General features: G+C 42.8%; 1 protein-coding gene across 1 annotated transcript in view; it reads left to right on the top strand.

The window, feature by feature from the left end:
• LOC128698061 (leucine-rich repeat and WD repeat-containing protein 1) overlaps positions 1–16,976 on the top strand; it is a 72,287-nt gene that overhangs the window by 1,099 nt on the left and 54,212 nt on the right. The gene's annotated exons all lie outside the window — the stretch shown is intronic.

The raw sequence follows: 16,976 nt of genomic DNA, 5'->3' as shown, positions 1-16,976 counted from the left end.
CTCCATACCCATCCTGTGTGCGGTTGTTCACCCCATACCCATCCTGTGTGCGGTTGTTTACCCCATACCCATCCTGTATGCGGTTGTTCATCTCATACCCAACCTGTGTGCGGTTGTTCACCCCATACCCATCCTGTGTGCGGTTGTTTACCCCATACCCATCCTGTATGCGGTTGTTCATCTCATACCCAACCTGTGTGCGGGTGTTCACCGCATACTTATTCTGTGTGAAGTGGTTCACCCCATGCCCATCCTGTGTGAGGTTGTTTACCACACCCATCCTGTGTGAGGTTGTTCATCTCGTACCCATCTTATGTGAGGTTCATCGTATACCTATCCTGTGTAAGGTTGTTCATCCCATACCCATCCTGTGTGGGATTGTTCGCCCTATACCCATCCTGTATGAGGCTGCCACCTCTTACCCATCCTGTGGGTGTTTAGGGGCATGGCTGACCAATAGGAAGCGGGGAGTCTGCTTAAATGGGGTGATCTCTGAGTTGGAATCAGTCCCAAGTGGCGTTCCACAAGGATCAGTTTTAGGCCCATGTTGTTCATGATATACATTAATGACCTTGAAGAGGGAATAACAAGAGATATGAAGAAATTCGCTGACGGCACAAAAATAGGCAGGATAATCGATTCAGAGGATGCCACTGAACTTCAGGAGGATTTAGACAAGCTCATGCGGTGGTCAGAAAAGTGGCAGATGCAGTTCAGTGTAGATATATGCAAAGTCCTGAACCTCGGTAATGTAAATAATCCTAGCACTTGGCCATACAGAATGTGAAAAGGACAATGTTTCTATCACATCTGCTAGGAAAATGATAGGATGGATAATGGAAACCTTCAAAACTAGGGATCCCAAGCCAGCGATGATTCTCTTCAGATCACTTGGTTTTCTCTAGGCAGGAATATTGCTGTACACTAACGGCCCCTTTCAAGGCAGGCGAAATTACAGACCTGGATAATGTACAGAAAAATTTAACGGCATGTATAAGTACCATAAAGCACCTAAATTACTAGGAACAGTTGAATTCCCTTGACCTGTACTCCTTGGAACGCATGCGAGAAAGCTACATGATAATACACATGGAAAATCTTAAGAAGGAACCAGTCCCAAATCTGCGAACGGAAATCTCTCCCTATGTAAGCAAAAGGCTTGGCAGGTGGTGCAACATCCCTCATGAAAAGCAGGAGCACCATGAGTATGCTAAGAGACAACATAATAAGTGTCAGGAGACCAAGACTGTTCAGCTACCTCTACTGTCTCGCCCACTTCCCCCACACTCACATATGGTTCTTCCTCACTCTTAAATGATGTTAATGCCTTCACTACCTCTCTCTCTTCAATAATAGACCCCTGGCTGTCTTCAAATCGCTGGACAGGCACCTAAAATCAGCACCTGACTAGCTGGGCTGCGGCTCGTACATCGGTTTACGTGCGGCCTGCAGTAACAGCCTGGTTGATCAGGCCCTGATCCACCACGAGGCCTGGTCATGGACTGGGGACGTTGACCCCTGAAACCCCTCCAGGTATCTCCAATTGTGTAATATACCTAAAAAAAAAAACTTCACATTACTTTGAGATTCTTTAATCCTCTTCCTCCGGATGCGACCCATACCTGCGTCTTTGTTTACGTTCTGATGCGTCTTTGTTTACATTCTGTTACACCTTTATTTATGTTCTATGCGTCTTTGTTTATGTTCTGATGTATCTTTATTTCCGTTCTGATGCGTCTTTGTTCGCATTCTGATGCATCTTTATTTCCATTCTGATGGGTATTTGTTTACATTCTGATGCATACACAAATAACCCGCACATTTCGGTCCGACTTGGACCATTTACAAGGTCATACTGTGACTTTGTAAATGGTCCAAGTCGGATTGATGGACTGAACACATCGTCTCCAGGCTGAGGGACTGATTACCTCAAACTCCTCCTCTCCTTATACCTTTCTGCTTTGTATTGGACTGATGAAGCCACTGTGTGGCGAAACGTTTCCTAAATAAAGATTCCCACATGTTGCATGAGTGTCTCAGTCTTCAACTTGTCAGTTTTCAAAACCATTCATCACATCTGATGTATCTTTGTTTGCCTTTTGATGCTTCTTTGTATATTATCATGTATCTACGTATATATTATATAATCATGTATCTTCGTATATTATATTATGTATCTACGTATATTATATTATCGGTAACAGAGCTACAGATGTCCCTCTTAACATAATGATAAACGGATCACCTATCACAAAGCTAACAGAGGGAAAATTCTTAGGAATCCACCTTGATAATAGACTCAAATTTCATACACATATACAACAAATTTCTAAGAAAATTTCCAAGACTGTAGGCATACTATCGAAGATACGGTACTATGCTCCACAGTCAGCCCTCCTGGCCCTATATCACTCTCTTATTTACCCCTATCTCACCTATGGAATTTGTGCATGGGGCTCAACAACAAGTAACCATCTCAGACCACTAATTACCCAACAAAAGGCTGCAGTTAGAATGATAACAAATTCTCACTATAGGCAGCACACTCCACCAATATTCAATACACTAAACCTATTCACCATACAAAACATTCATACTTATTACTGCACCTATTACATACATAGAACACTTAACTCTGATATTAACCCTCCCCTCAAACATCTCCTTGCCAACCTCAACAGAACACATGACCATAACACAAGGCACAGATCACTCTTTGATGTTCCTCGTGTCCATCTCACACTATGCAAAAACTCAATGCACATAAAAGGCCCTAAAATCTGGAACTCATTACCTGTAAATATAAAAGAAACACTACCTGTTTATAAATTCAAGTCTCTTCTCAAAGATCACTTACTCACCCAAAACCAAATAAATACTGAATAACTGAACCTTATAAATTGTATATCTTAAATGTTTCTCACAATTATATCACATAAATGTTAAACCTAAAACCCAATCTAACTTTATTATTTTTTAAATACACTACCTAACAGAATACTCCATTCTACTGAATGTACAACAATGCATACAACCATATGACCTGTCTTTGTAATACTCACTTGTGCTTTATAGTAATCTGTTTACATTAAAGTTTTATCACCGATGTCATCATTGCTTAGTTCATCTTAAGTTAATTTTAAGCCAGCCCGTAATGCTATGCATAGTATAAGTGGCTTTGGCATACTGCTCTTTTCTGTATTTTTTGTACCTCTGTATGTGTGCACAAATTTTTAAATAAATAAATAAATAAATGTATCTTCTCGCCTGAATTCCAGGGAAGACAAATCAAGGGATTCAACTGTTCCCAGTAATTTAGGGGCTTTATCGTATTTATACGTGCCATGAAACTTCTTTGTATATTCTCCAGGTCTATAATTTCGCCTGCCTTGTAAGAGGCCGTTAATGTACAGCAATATTCCAGCCTAGATTATTATTATTATTATTATTATTATTATTATTATTATTATTAAGGGGAAGCGCTAAACCAGTAGGATTATACAGCGCCTGTGGAGGGAACTGGAGCACAGATCCAATTCCCTAGATCAAGACCAAATTTTCTGACACCAAAATAGGCCGTCCAATTCATTCTAATGAGGACATTAGAGCACTCCAGGATGATTTGAATAGACTGATGCAGTGGTTACCTGGAGGTTATTCCGGGGATCAACGCCCCCGCGGCCCGGTCCATGACCAGGCCTCCCGATGGATCAGGGCCTGATCAACTAGGCTGTTACTGCTGGCTGCACGCAGTCCAACGTACGAGCCACAGCCCGACTGATCCAGCACTGACTTTAGGTATCTGTCCGGCTCTCTCTTGAAGGCAGGCAAGGGGTTTATTGGCAATTCCCCTAATGCTTGATGGGAGGCTGTTGAACAATCTTGGGCCCCAGACACTTATGGTGTTTTCCCTTAGTGTACCAATGGCGCCCCTACTTTTAATTGGAGGCATTTTGCATCGCCTGCCCAGTCTTTTACTTTCGTAGGGAGTGATTTCTGTGTGCAGATTTGGGACCATTCCTTCCAGGATTTTCCAAGTGTAGATTATGATATATCTCTCCCTCCTGCGTTCCAACAAGTACAAGTCAAGTGCTTCCAAGCGTTCCCAGTAGTTAAGGTGCTTGACAGAACTTATATGTGCAGTAAAGGATCTCTGTACGCTCTAGATCTGCGATTTCACCTGCTTTGAATGGAGATGTTAATGTACAGCAGTACTCCAGCCTAGAGAGAACAAGTGATTTGAAAAGGATCATCATTGGCTTGGCATCTCTCGTTTTGAACGTTCTCATTACCTCATTACCTCATTCACCTCAATTACTGGGAGCGCTTGAGGTTTCTAAACCTGTATTCCCTGGAACGCAGGAGGGAGAGATACATGATTATATACACCTGGAAAATCCTAGAGGGACTAGTACCGAACTTGCACACGAAAATCACTCACTACGAAAGCAAAAGACTTGGCAGACGATGCACCATCCCCCCAATGAAAAGCAGGGGTGTCACTAGCACGTTAAGAGACCATACAATAAGTGTCAGGGGCCCGAGACTGTTCAACTGCCTCCCAGCATACATAAGGGGGATTACCAGTAGACCCCTGGCAGTCTTCAAGCTGGCACTGGACAATCACCTAAAGTCAGTTCCTGATCAGCCGGGCTGTGGCTCGTACGTTGGTTTGCGTGCAGCCAGCAGCAACAGCCTGGTTGATCAGGGGCTGATCCACCAGGAGGCCTGGTCACAGACCGGGCCGCGGGGGCGTTGACCCCCGAAACTCTCTCCAGGTAAACTCCAGGTATCCATCCTATCATTTTCTTTGCACGTGCGATCATGGCACTGTTGTGATCCTTGAAAGTGAGATCCTCAGACATTACTACTCCCAGGTCCCTTACATTATTTTTCCGCTCTATTGTATGGCCAGAGTTTGTAGTATACTCTGTTCTAGTTATTATCTCCTCCAGTTTTCCATAACGGAGTAATTGGAATTTGTCCTCATTGAACATCATATTGTTTACCGTTGCCCACTGGAAAACTTTGTTTATATCTTCTTGGAGGTTAACCGCGTCCTCAGCAGATGACAGCCTCATGCAGATCCTAGTATCATGCGCAAAGGATGATACGGGGTTGTGATGTATATCTCTGTCTATGTCTGATATGAGGATGAGGAATAAGATGGGGGCGAGTACTGTGCCTTGTGGAACAGAGCTCTTCACTATGGCAGCCTCCGATTTAGCTCTGTTGACCACTACTCTTTGTGTTCGATTTGTTAGGAAGTTGAAAATCCATCTCCCCACTTTCCCAGTTATTCCTTTAGCACGTATTTTATGGGCTATTACGCCATGATCGCATTTGTCAAATGCTTTTGCAAAGTCTGTGTATATTACATCTGCATTCTGATTTTCTTCCAGTGCATCCAAGGCCATATCATAGTGATCCAGTAGTTGTGAGAGGCAGGAGCGTCCTGCCCTGAACCCATGTTGCCCTGGATTGTGCAGATTTTGGGAATCCTGGTGATTTGCAATCCTGCTTCTTAGCACTCTTTCAAAGATTTTTATGATGTGGGACTTCAGAGCTATTGGTCTATAGTTCTTAGCTAATACTTTGCTGCCACCTTTATGGAGAGGGGCTATATCCGTTGTTTTAAGTGACTGGAATTTCACCCATGTCCAAGCTCCTCCTTCATAGTGTACTTTGGGCACGCGAGAGGGGTTTCTTGCAGTTCTTAATGAAAACAGAGTTCCACGAGTCTGGGCCCGGGGCTGAGTGCATGGGCATGTTGTCAATGGCTTTTTCGAAATCTATCGGAGTTAGGGTAATGTCGGAAATCTGGCATACATTTATGAAGTTTTGAGGCTCATTCATGAAGAAATAATTTGGGTCGTCGATCCTCAGACTGATTAGTGGTTCACTAAACACAGAGTCGTACTGGGATTTCAATATTTCACTCATTTCCTTGTTGTCATCTGTGTAAGTCCCATCCTGTGAGTAAGGGCCCGATACTAGATGTGGTATTTGCCTTGTTTTTGGCATATGAAAAGAAATATTTTGAATTTCTTTCAATTTCACTAATAGCTTTAAGCTCCTCCTGTCTCTCCTGGTTCCTGTAAGCGTCATTTAACTTAAGTTTGATAGTTTCCACTTCCCTGGTCAGTGCCTCCTTTCGTGTATCAGATATTCTAGCACTCCTGAAGAGCTCAGTGACTCTTCGTCATATTCTGTAGAGGGAGCGTCTTTCTCTCTCCAGTTTACTCCTGCTCTTCTTCTTTCTTAGGGGAATATGCCTAGAACATGCTTCAGCTGCCAGGAAGTTGATCATTTCAAGGCACTGGTCGGAGGAGTGGCAGATGCAGTTTAATGTAGACAAATGTAAAGTTCTAAATGTTGGACAGGAAAATAACCATGTCACATATAAACTAAATAATGTAGATCTTAATATTACGGATAGCGAAAAGGATTTAGGAGTTCTGGTTAGCAGTAATCTGAAACCAAGACAACAGTGCATTAGTGTTCGCAATAAAGCTAACAGAATCCTTGGCTTCATATCAAGAATTACAAATAATAGAAGTCCTCAGGTTGTTCTTCAACTTTGTATATCTTTGGTCAGGCCTCATTTAGATTATGCTGCGCAGTTTTGGTCACCGTATTACAGAATGGATATAAATGCACTGGAAAACGCACAAAGGAGGATGACAAAGTTGATCCCATGTATCAGAAATCTTCTCTGAAGATAGACTGAGGGCCATGAATCTGCACTCTTTAGAAAGGCATAGAATTAGGGGGGATATGATTGAGGTGTATAAATGGAAAACTGGAATTAATAAATGGGATGTAAATAGCCTGCTAAGAATATCTAACATAGGACTTGCAGCAATGGTTTTAAATTCGCAAAATTCAGATTCAGGAAGGATATAGGAAAGCACTGTACACAAATAACCCCCTCATAGAAGAGAGGAGCTTATGACGACGTGGTAAATGGACTTTGTAAATGGTCCAAGTCGGACCGAAATGTCGTCGTAAGCTCCTCTCTTCTATGTGCGGGTTATCTGTGTATCGTTCCAGTCACGGTATTGTGCTTTTTTTTTTTGTTGTTGTTATTTAGGAAAGCATTGGTTTGGTAATCGAGTTGTGGATGAGTGGAACTCCCAAGTACCGTCAGAGAAGGTAAGATGTGTAGTTTTAAAAATAGGTTGGATAAATACATGAGTGGGTGTGAGTTGGACCTGACTAGCTTGTGCTACTAGGTCGAGTGCCGTGCTCCTCCCTTGACCCTTACCAATCTCATGGACTTCACTACCTTATCACAAGATAGGCACATGGCTTCTGCCGAAAAGAGGCCACGATGCTCCATGAACACGACGGAGGACTCGGATTTGGAAATGTGGGGCGAAATTCTAGCAAAGAAGTTGCGAGAGGAAGAGGAAGATCCTGCTCACATTGTAGCAGATCTGACAGTCCCAACCATGGAGCCAGCGACAATGGAAACGGGAGGAAATAAACACCCCACCCCCCGAAAACCAAGAGGGGATGGAACACTGTGGACAAGAAGAAGCGCCGTCCATCCAAGGAGCAGGCAAACCAGCTCAGCCGACCTGGCAAATTCAAGGTGAAGTCTTACGGGGACCACAGAACCCACTATGGCATTGTTTCATACCTGGAATCATGACACAACCTGAAGTTCAAGATATGGTTCAACTTGAGGGGAGAACCAATATTGACTCCTCTCAACAAGGAAATGTATACCACCTTGAAGAGAGTCATGGAGACAGATTGCTCATTCACCCTGGAGGAACTAGACTCTTGGCAGATCACCAAGGGTGTAGTGATGCGATACCCGTTGATGATGCCCATCGAGGCAGTAGCAGCTCACCCCAGTGCGGTGTCAGCTCAACGTCTCAAGGCAAAGACGGCAGGCAACGCACCAACCCGACAGGTTCTCATTCAGCATGTAGGACCACTGCCATCCCAGCTGGACCTCGGTTCTTGGGGCAGGTACGATGTCAGGACCTTCACAGCAGAACCAGTTCGCTGTTTCAAGTGTCAGCATTATGGCCACCTGGGTGCACTGTCCAAACAGAGTAATCTGCGGTGTCTGCAGCCAGCACCACCCTACCGAGGAATGCATCACCAAGCTGAAAAATGCATCGCCACCCACTCCACAATGCCCAAACTGCAGGCAGAAACACCATGCCTGGAATCCTCGATGCCCCGAGAGGCTCGCCAGAATTCAAGAAGTCTGGAAGATGCCAAAAACTCGGCAACAGGCTACGACGGATCATCACTCTCAGCAAATGATGGGTGCAGAGAACCCTGCCATACCGCAGATCTCTCAGCAGCTAACCCAAGTCAATGCCCAGGAATTCCCAACCCTCGAAGCCTCAACCAGGCGTCAAGGTCAAGAACCTCCTGCACCCCTACCTCAACGAAGAAACAGAAACAAGAGGAACAGGAGGCGTCAACAGGGTGCATCTGGTCAATGCGATCAGCAGGCGGCACTAAACGAGCCCCCACCTGCCATAGCACGACAACGCAGGCACTCCTTACCCGGCTCAGGCGCTTTGCAGACTCAACTGGCACCTCACCAGCAGATCCCGGCTACCCAACCTGGTATACAGCAACAGACCACGGTGCATACAATAAAGAAATCCAACCCTCAGCAGTCCCTACAGACCACAAAAGCCCAGATAATATCCACTGCTTCAAACCCAACCCCAAAGCAGGCCCTCACCAGGGAGGATCTCGTAGCACTCATCAAGGTGTTCACGGTTCTTATTTGCAACACAATCAACTCCACGGAACAACAGAGCACATTCTGGCAGATGGTCAGTACGCTCCTGAGAGTGTGCCTTCTGACCGAAGAGGAGACAGTGGATGCCATGAGTTTGCAGGTTCTCAGAGCGGGCAGGACTCGGTCTCCAGCTCAGGAAACAACAGCGATGGAATAACCTCGGTACCAAATCACACCCTCAAGGTCCTACAATGGAACATTCAGGGCCTGAGGGGCAAACAGCACCTCTTGCTGGAAGCATTAATTCGGGATCGGGTTGACATCGTCTTGCTACAAGAAACTCTGACTGTCCCGACTATGTGCCCAAGACTACCCGGTTTTGCTGGGTATTTTCGGCACATGGACCCGGGCGTTCACTGCAGAGGCACAGCTGTATTTGTATCCAATACAATACCTCACGAGGTTATAGCCAACCCTGTGGACTGTGGGGAGGATGTCGAGGTACAGGCCATCCTTGTGCACATACCTGGAGTGCCCATTACCATCTATAACATCTACAAGAACCCAAGACACACCCTCGACATTGCAGAGCTCCTCGCACTAGCACGCACTGAGTGTATTATTGTGGGTGGAGATTTCAATGCACATCACCCAATGCTGCACTCTCACTCAGCAACCAATGCTGCTGGCAGACACATTGCAATGCTCCTACACGATATTCCAGAGGTAAAGTTGCTAAACAATGGAGACCCCACACACCTGTTGGGTGGCTGCCTCGACCTTACCTTCGGGTCAAGACAACTCGCAGCAGGAGCCACATGGGAAACTCATCCTCACCTTGTCAGTGACCACTTTGCAGTGATCACCACCTTCAACATCAACAGGCCTCCCACAGTTGTGCTGCCTCCTAGATGGGACGTAAAGAGGGCCAACTGGAAGGTGTTCCAGGATTATCTTCATGACTGGTGGTCCACATACTCTCTATCTGAAGACTGTGATATGGCTGAACAGGAGCTAATCACTGTTCTCACCCAGGCAGCAGAGTGCGCAATTCCAAAGAAGTGCGCAGGACGCACTCACAAAAGAGACTGGTGGTTCTACAACGATGAGGTGTGAGAGCAGAACCACCCCATCAACTCTTTTAGGAAGCTATACACGTAACCTTACGGCAGAGAACAGGAATACTCTGAGAGCCATTGTGCAGCATGCCCGCAGAGTCTCAGAGTAAAAACTGAGAAATGGCTGGAGTGGTGCTCAACATTTGGGCATCACACCACCTTATCTGAGATATGGGGCAAGCTCAACATAGCAACTGGCAAGAGCAAGCCGAGGCCACCAGCACACCCGAACCCATCCCAGGAAGCTGAGAAATTAGTGTCCATAGTGTCCATAGTAAGGAGTACATATGGTGTTGTCGCTTATGAGATGCACCAGTGGAAATAAGTCACTCTGTCTGACTTTTTTGGGTTATCCTAGGTTCTCTACACATATGCTGCTATGTATGATAATTCTATGTAACTGTATTTGTGTATACCTGAATAAACTTACTTACTTACTTACTTACAGTTGAACTGACCAGAAGAGTGCTTGAGCAGCATACGTCGCATCATTGTAGAAACCTTTCTCCCTCGGGAGCCAGAGACGGGTTATCGCAAGATTGAGACCCATGCCAGGACTACGGTCTTAAGAACATAAGAACATAAGAACGAAGGAACACTGCAGAAGGCCTACTGGCCCATGCGAGGCAGGTCCAAGTCTCCTACCGGCTTAAGCCAATGCACCCAACCTAGTCAGGTCAGGTCACATTGACTTAAGGGAGGAACACGGCAACCGACCTAGTAGCACAAGCTATCAGGTCTAACTCACACCCACCCACATCCACTCATGTATTTATCCAACCTATTTTTAAAGCTACACAACGTTCTGGCCTCTATAACGGTACTTGGGAGTTTGTTCCACTCATCCACAACTCTATTACCAAACCAGTACTTTCCTATATCCTTCCTGAATCTGAATTTTTCCAACTTAAAACCATTGCTGCGAGTCCTGTCTAGGCTAGATATTTTCAGCACACTATTTACATCCCCTTTATTTATTCCTGTCTTCCATTTATACACCTCAATCATATCCCCCCTAATTCTACGTCTTTCTAGAGAGTGCAGATTCAGGGCCCTTAGTCTATCCTCATAGGGAAGGTTTCTGATACATGGGATCAACTTTGTCATCCTCCTTTGTACATTTTCCAGAGAATTTATATCCATTCTGTAATAAGGTGACCAAAACTGTGCAGCATAATCTAAATGAGGCCTAACCAAGGATGTATAGAGTTGAAGAACAACCTGAGGACTCCTATTATTTATGCTTCTTGATATGAAGCCAAGGATTCTATTAGCTTTATTGCGAACACTTATGCACTGTTGTCTTGGTTTCAGATTACTGCTAACCAGAACTCCTAAATCTTTTTCGCAATCCGTAATATTAAGATCTACATTATTTAGTTTATATGTGGCATGGTTATTGTCCTGTCCAACATTTAGAACTTTGCATTTGTCTATATTAAACTGCATCTGCCACTTCTCCGACCACTGCATCAGTCTATTCAAATCTTCCTGGAGTGCTCGAATGTCCTCGTCAGAATGAATTCGACGGCCTATTTTGGTGTCATCGGCAAACTTGCCGATGTCGCTCTTTATGCCCTCATCTATGTCGTTTATGTAGATTGTGAACAGCAGGGGGCCCAACACTGACCCCTGTGGAACACCGCTCGTGACACTTCCCCACTCTGATTTCTCCCCATTTATGCAAACTCTCTGCTGCCTATTTGTCAACCATGCCTCTATCCAGGAAAAAATTTCTCCTCCTATTCCATGTGCTTTAATTTTCCTCAATAGTCTCTGATGTGGGACCCTGTCAAAAGCCTTACTGAAGTCCATATACACAATATCATATTCATTACCATGATCTACCTCCTCAAATACCTTAGTGAAAAAAGTTAATAAATTCGTAAGGCAGGAACGCCCCTTTGTAAAACCATGCTGAGATTCGTTGATTAATTTATGCTTTTCAAGGTGGCTACGAACTGCCTCGGCAATTATTGATTCCATAAATTTTCCCACTATGGAGGTTAGGCTTATTGGTCTATAGTTCGAAGCTAAGGACCTGTCACCTGTTTTGAAAATAGGTATCACATTTGCCATTTTCCACTTATCTGGCACCATGCCAGTTTGTAGTGATATGTTGAAAAGATTAGCCAAAGGTGTGCTAACCTCCTGGGAGAATTGGACCTGCCTCGCATAGGCCAGTAGGCCTGCTGCAGTGTTCCTTCCTTTTTATGTTCTTAAGAGCCCCTCACCAGCGTAAAGGAACTTTCCAGGAGAGACTTGGCGAACATTATACATACATACACCTCCAATTCTCCAATACATACATACATCTCCAATTCTCCCACCGGCTTGAGCCGGTGGGAGAATTGGACCTGCCTCGCATAGGCCAGTAGGCCTGCTGCAGTGTTCCTTCCTTTTTATGTTCTTAAGAGCCCCTCACCAGCGTAAAGGAACTTTCCAGGAGAGAACTGTGGGTACTACAAAGTTGTGCTCTCTCCCCCTAGTACTATGATTGCTTTGACTCCCAGCCTTGACAAAATTGGCAGCAAGATATTTTGGATTAAGTGAGATTAAGTATATTTAGGCACACGTACACATAAATACAGTTATCATAGTGTAAATTACCAAGGATAACCCCCCCAAAAAGTCAGAGAAAGTGACTTATTTCTGTTGGGGTCCTTGAGAAAAGTAATTGTCAATGTGTATACACTGAAATGAGTAAGTGTATTTAAGTACAGGTATACATAAGTACATTTATATATAGTAACACGTGTAAATTACCTACGATAACCCCACTCCCCACAATGGAAATAAGTCACTCGGTCTGACTTTTTTGGGTTATCCTAGGTTCTCTACACATATGCTGCTATGTATGATAATTCTATGTAACTGTATTGTGTATACCTGAATAAAAAATTTACTTACACAAAAAAAAAAAAATCAGTTACTAAAAGTAACTTATTTCTATTGTGGTCCTTGAATTTCCACACCTCCCGGTGTGTACATGTGACTTATGATGAGGACGTGGGTTTATTGGGTTGTGGAGGGTCACTAACCCTCAGGGTTAATAATCAGGATAAAATCCTACACTATTTAATTTATTAGTTACCTTTTTTAGTTAAACAAATGAGAGTGGCGGCGGCGGCGAGTGTGTGATACAACAACAACATTGTTACTCATTTTCTTGCATTTTTCTTCACATTGTGACAGGTAACATTAACAGTACACTTGTTGCAGCTGTGCCACACATCTGCTACAGTAATACATTTAAAAATAGAAGTGATTGCTGGCGTCTGACGAGATTTTGAGTGCATGTTGAGGAGCCTGGCACTTTGATCACTCTTATGTATCCCTCTTCATCACCACCTGCTCCTCCTCCTCCTCAGGGATCTAGATTCAAGGGTGTGGAACCAGGCCCTCGGGTCAAACGTAATAGATATTCTTTCCTCCATCCCTTACCCCAGTCGCTGTTTGGCTCTTGCGAGTTTAGCGCTTCCTCCCCCCCCCCTCTCTTTCAAATAATGTAGTTAGCAGTTATATTACCGTAGATATACGTGGAGGGCTCTTGGTCCAAGGAACCAGGCTTAGCCCTCCCCATCATTCACACTAGAATGCCACAGTGGAAATAGTCACTTGTCTGACTTTTTGTGTGGGGGGGGGGGTTGTTTATCCTCGGTATTTAACACTATGTATGACAATTGTACCTACGTGCAACTGTGCCTAAATAAACTTACTTCTTCCTCCAGATTCTCTCTCTCTACCCTTACAGGTTTAGCGCTTCTGAATAAAACTACAAACCATACTTGCAAGTTTTATAGTTATTTAGGTTTTTTACCAACTTTTTTAAATGATGATGATGGTGTTATGACCTTATATGTACAGTAGTTTATGGTGATGAGTGTGACGTGGGTAGTTGCAGCCTCTATGGAGGTGCCAGTGCTGGTCAGCCCGGTGGCCTGGTGGCTAAAACTCCTGCTTCACACACGGAGGGCCCGGGTTCGATTTCCGGCGGGTGGAAACATTTCGACACGTTTCCTTACACCTGTTGTCCTGTTCACCTAGCAGCAAATAGGTACCTGGGTGTTAGTCGACTGGTGTGGGTCGCATCCTGGGGGACAAGATTAAGGACCCCAATGGAAATAAGTTAGACAGTCCTCGATGACGCACTGACTTTCTTGGGTTATCCTGGGTGGCTAACCCTCCGGGGTTAAAAATCCGAACGAAATCTTATCTTATCTTATCTTGATCCAAGGAATTGGAGAAACTCCTTTCCCTTTCTTAAATCAGATATAGTTGCTCCCCCAGGTGCTGAATGACCCATGTGGGTTTACCATTTTCTTATAACAATAATCTTTATTTCTGTAAACTTATCTAATGTAATTAATACAGGAATAGTTGACATACTGGCATATTTTATAGAAAGCCCCTGATTATGTAGAGCATTTCTGGCAGCGTTAAGATTAACATATAGCTAAACACATGTAACATTAAGTTAGTTTATTTGAATGATAAAGTTCACAATCTCTGATATTAACTAACACTTTGATTCATGATTATGATTTTGATTTTTTTTTATTTGTTAGACAATTGTTATAATGTTTGTAGTGGTTATGCCAGGCATTGTGATTATGGTTTGGAGAAGCAGTGACCTATGCAGTATTGCTCTTTTCTCTCTTAACTATTAATGTATTTTTTTATAATTATAGTGGTCCCTTGAGTTACGACATTAATTTGTTCCGGGAGATGTATCATACCTCAAAGCTATCTTAACTCAAACCCCAAAATACATGATTTTATGGTAGCTTAACAGTGTTGTATGATCCTTTTAGGTTTAGCGCTTGGTTATGATTATAATAGTGTGGTAACTCGTTCCAAGACCCCAAAAATGCAACTTTTTCTGTACCTTGGACTTGCATGCTCACACATATAATATGCAGATATTGTATCTCTTTTCATCTGCTTCTCACTTATCCACATTAACAGCAGTCATTCTCTGTCTCTGCTAATTTATTTGTCTTTTTTCACTATCTTAGATTCTTCAGCCACTTTAATATCCTTTGTAATGTCTCTTTGCTTGATAACATTAGAGATGGTTGGTTGTGGAAAGCCTTACTTGTGCACCAGTGCACTAATTCTAACTTCTTGCATCATGTTTTATTTTTTAAAATTTCTTATTTGATATTCAGATAAATTATCTGTTTACTATCCACTTTAGGGGCCATGTTGACTTGATAACACAAAAGATAGGGTGATTAAATATAAATGTGTATCATATTTCAAATTTTTCATTGCAACTGAAAACTAAATTCTTTTATGAGGACAAATTGTAGCTCAAAATTCTCATAACTCCACTCCATCACAACTCAAAGGACCTCTGTACCTTTACCATATTACCTCATCTTAAATGTTAACTGTAATTCTGTAATAAAGCTTAGCTTTTATTGAATCATTGTATTAAATTACTCAAATTAAATTTTTTAAAACTTACGCATTCATGCACTAAACTTCAGTATAGTTCATAGTAAGCACTGAATTATGATAGGCACACACTGCTGTTAAGTAGGAAGTTTTGACACAGGATAATCAAGACAATTGTATGGTTTATTTAAATTATATTGGCATATGGTTTTAAAATCTAAGTGTTTTGTCCTCTCAAGGGAGGTTCCTTGATCTAGGGAATTGGATATGTGCTCCAGTTCACTGAATTAAGCCTGAATACCTTCCATTACCCCCCCCTCCATCCACAGGCACTGTATAATCCTACAGGTTTAGTGCTTCCCCATTATAATAATAATAATAATGTTTTGTCCTTTATGTAAGGGACATTTTAGGTGTCATTATAATTAGTAAATTTACAGCTAAAAATATACAGAATAACCAAGAGAGACTTTAGATTTAAATACTTTCAAGTTAATGTAGGACTAGGCTAAGTCTTAATGAAATGTCACCTTTCTTTTCTGTAATGGCTCTGTAATACTCAAAATAACCTTAAATACTTCTGTACGGAGTAATGTACAGTTTACACCCAAATCAACAAAGCAAATGTAACAGTGTGGTAGTAAATTTGAACATAACATAAGAACATAAGAAAGGAGGATCACTGCAGGAGGCCTGCTGGCCCATACTAGGCAGGTCCTTTACAATTCATCCCACTAATAAAACATTTGCCCAACCCAATTTTCAATGCCACCCAAGAAATAAGCTCTGATGTGAAAGTCCCAGTGAGAGGAGCAAACTGCTAATTATGATTATCATAGCAAGTACTGTGGGTGGTTTTGAAAATAAGTTAACATAAATGTTGGTAAATGAACACACACACTTTATCGTTTCACTATTTGATTTAGACTGTGGTTCCTTCACTGGATTTTAATCAAGCTGGCAAGAAAATGTAGCTTACTTAAATATCCAAACATTGCCAGTGTGTCCATTTACCTAGAATGATTATTGGTACAGCTTAAATATATCACTCATGCTCCAATCATACATACTAACACTTGGGCATGTATATAAGAACCTGACCATTGCATTCAGTACACTGGTCTATTCTACCACCCTGATAAATGTATTCTTAAAACATTTTGATAGGCTTCTGTTAAAAACTTGGGCCCAACGTGTTGTTGATAATTTGTTGGTCAGGGTAACTCACCGGGCTCTGGTCTTAATTACTAGACAACCATCTCTGGCCCAACAGTGCAATAATACATCTATAGTATTTGCTTCCAGCTGCAGAGCAGTAGTTATTTAAAATATATACAGTACAGTACCACAAGGCACTGGACAGGCACATAAAGTCAGTACCTGACCAACCGGGCTGTTGTTTGTACGTCAGCTTGCGTGTGACCAGCAGTAACAGCCTGGTTGATCAGACCCTGATTTACCATGAGGCCTGGTCTCAGACCAAGCCGTGGGGGCGTTGACCCCCGAAACCCTCTCCAGGTAAAGTAACACAGTACTGTATGAAAATATATACATACTATATTTGAGGAACATAATCAGTCACTGGAGGGGCATTCCTTATGTTAACATTTTATAATTTACTGCACTCTAAACCCTAATAGTGAACAGTAGTGGGCATTCAGAACAAGGTCACAGACTGACTACAGTAAAATAAATATTACATAATAGTGATTTATTTGTAGCAACATTGCATGAAG

This window comes from Cherax quadricarinatus, chromosome 58 (assembly GCF_038502225.1).
Source record: "Cherax quadricarinatus isolate ZL_2023a chromosome 58, ASM3850222v1, whole genome shotgun sequence".
Classification (NCBI taxonomy): domain Eukaryota; kingdom Metazoa; phylum Arthropoda; class Malacostraca; order Decapoda; family Parastacidae; genus Cherax; species Cherax quadricarinatus.
Note: the sequence above shows the minus strand (reverse complement) of the source record. Positions and strands in the feature narration are given on the sequence as shown.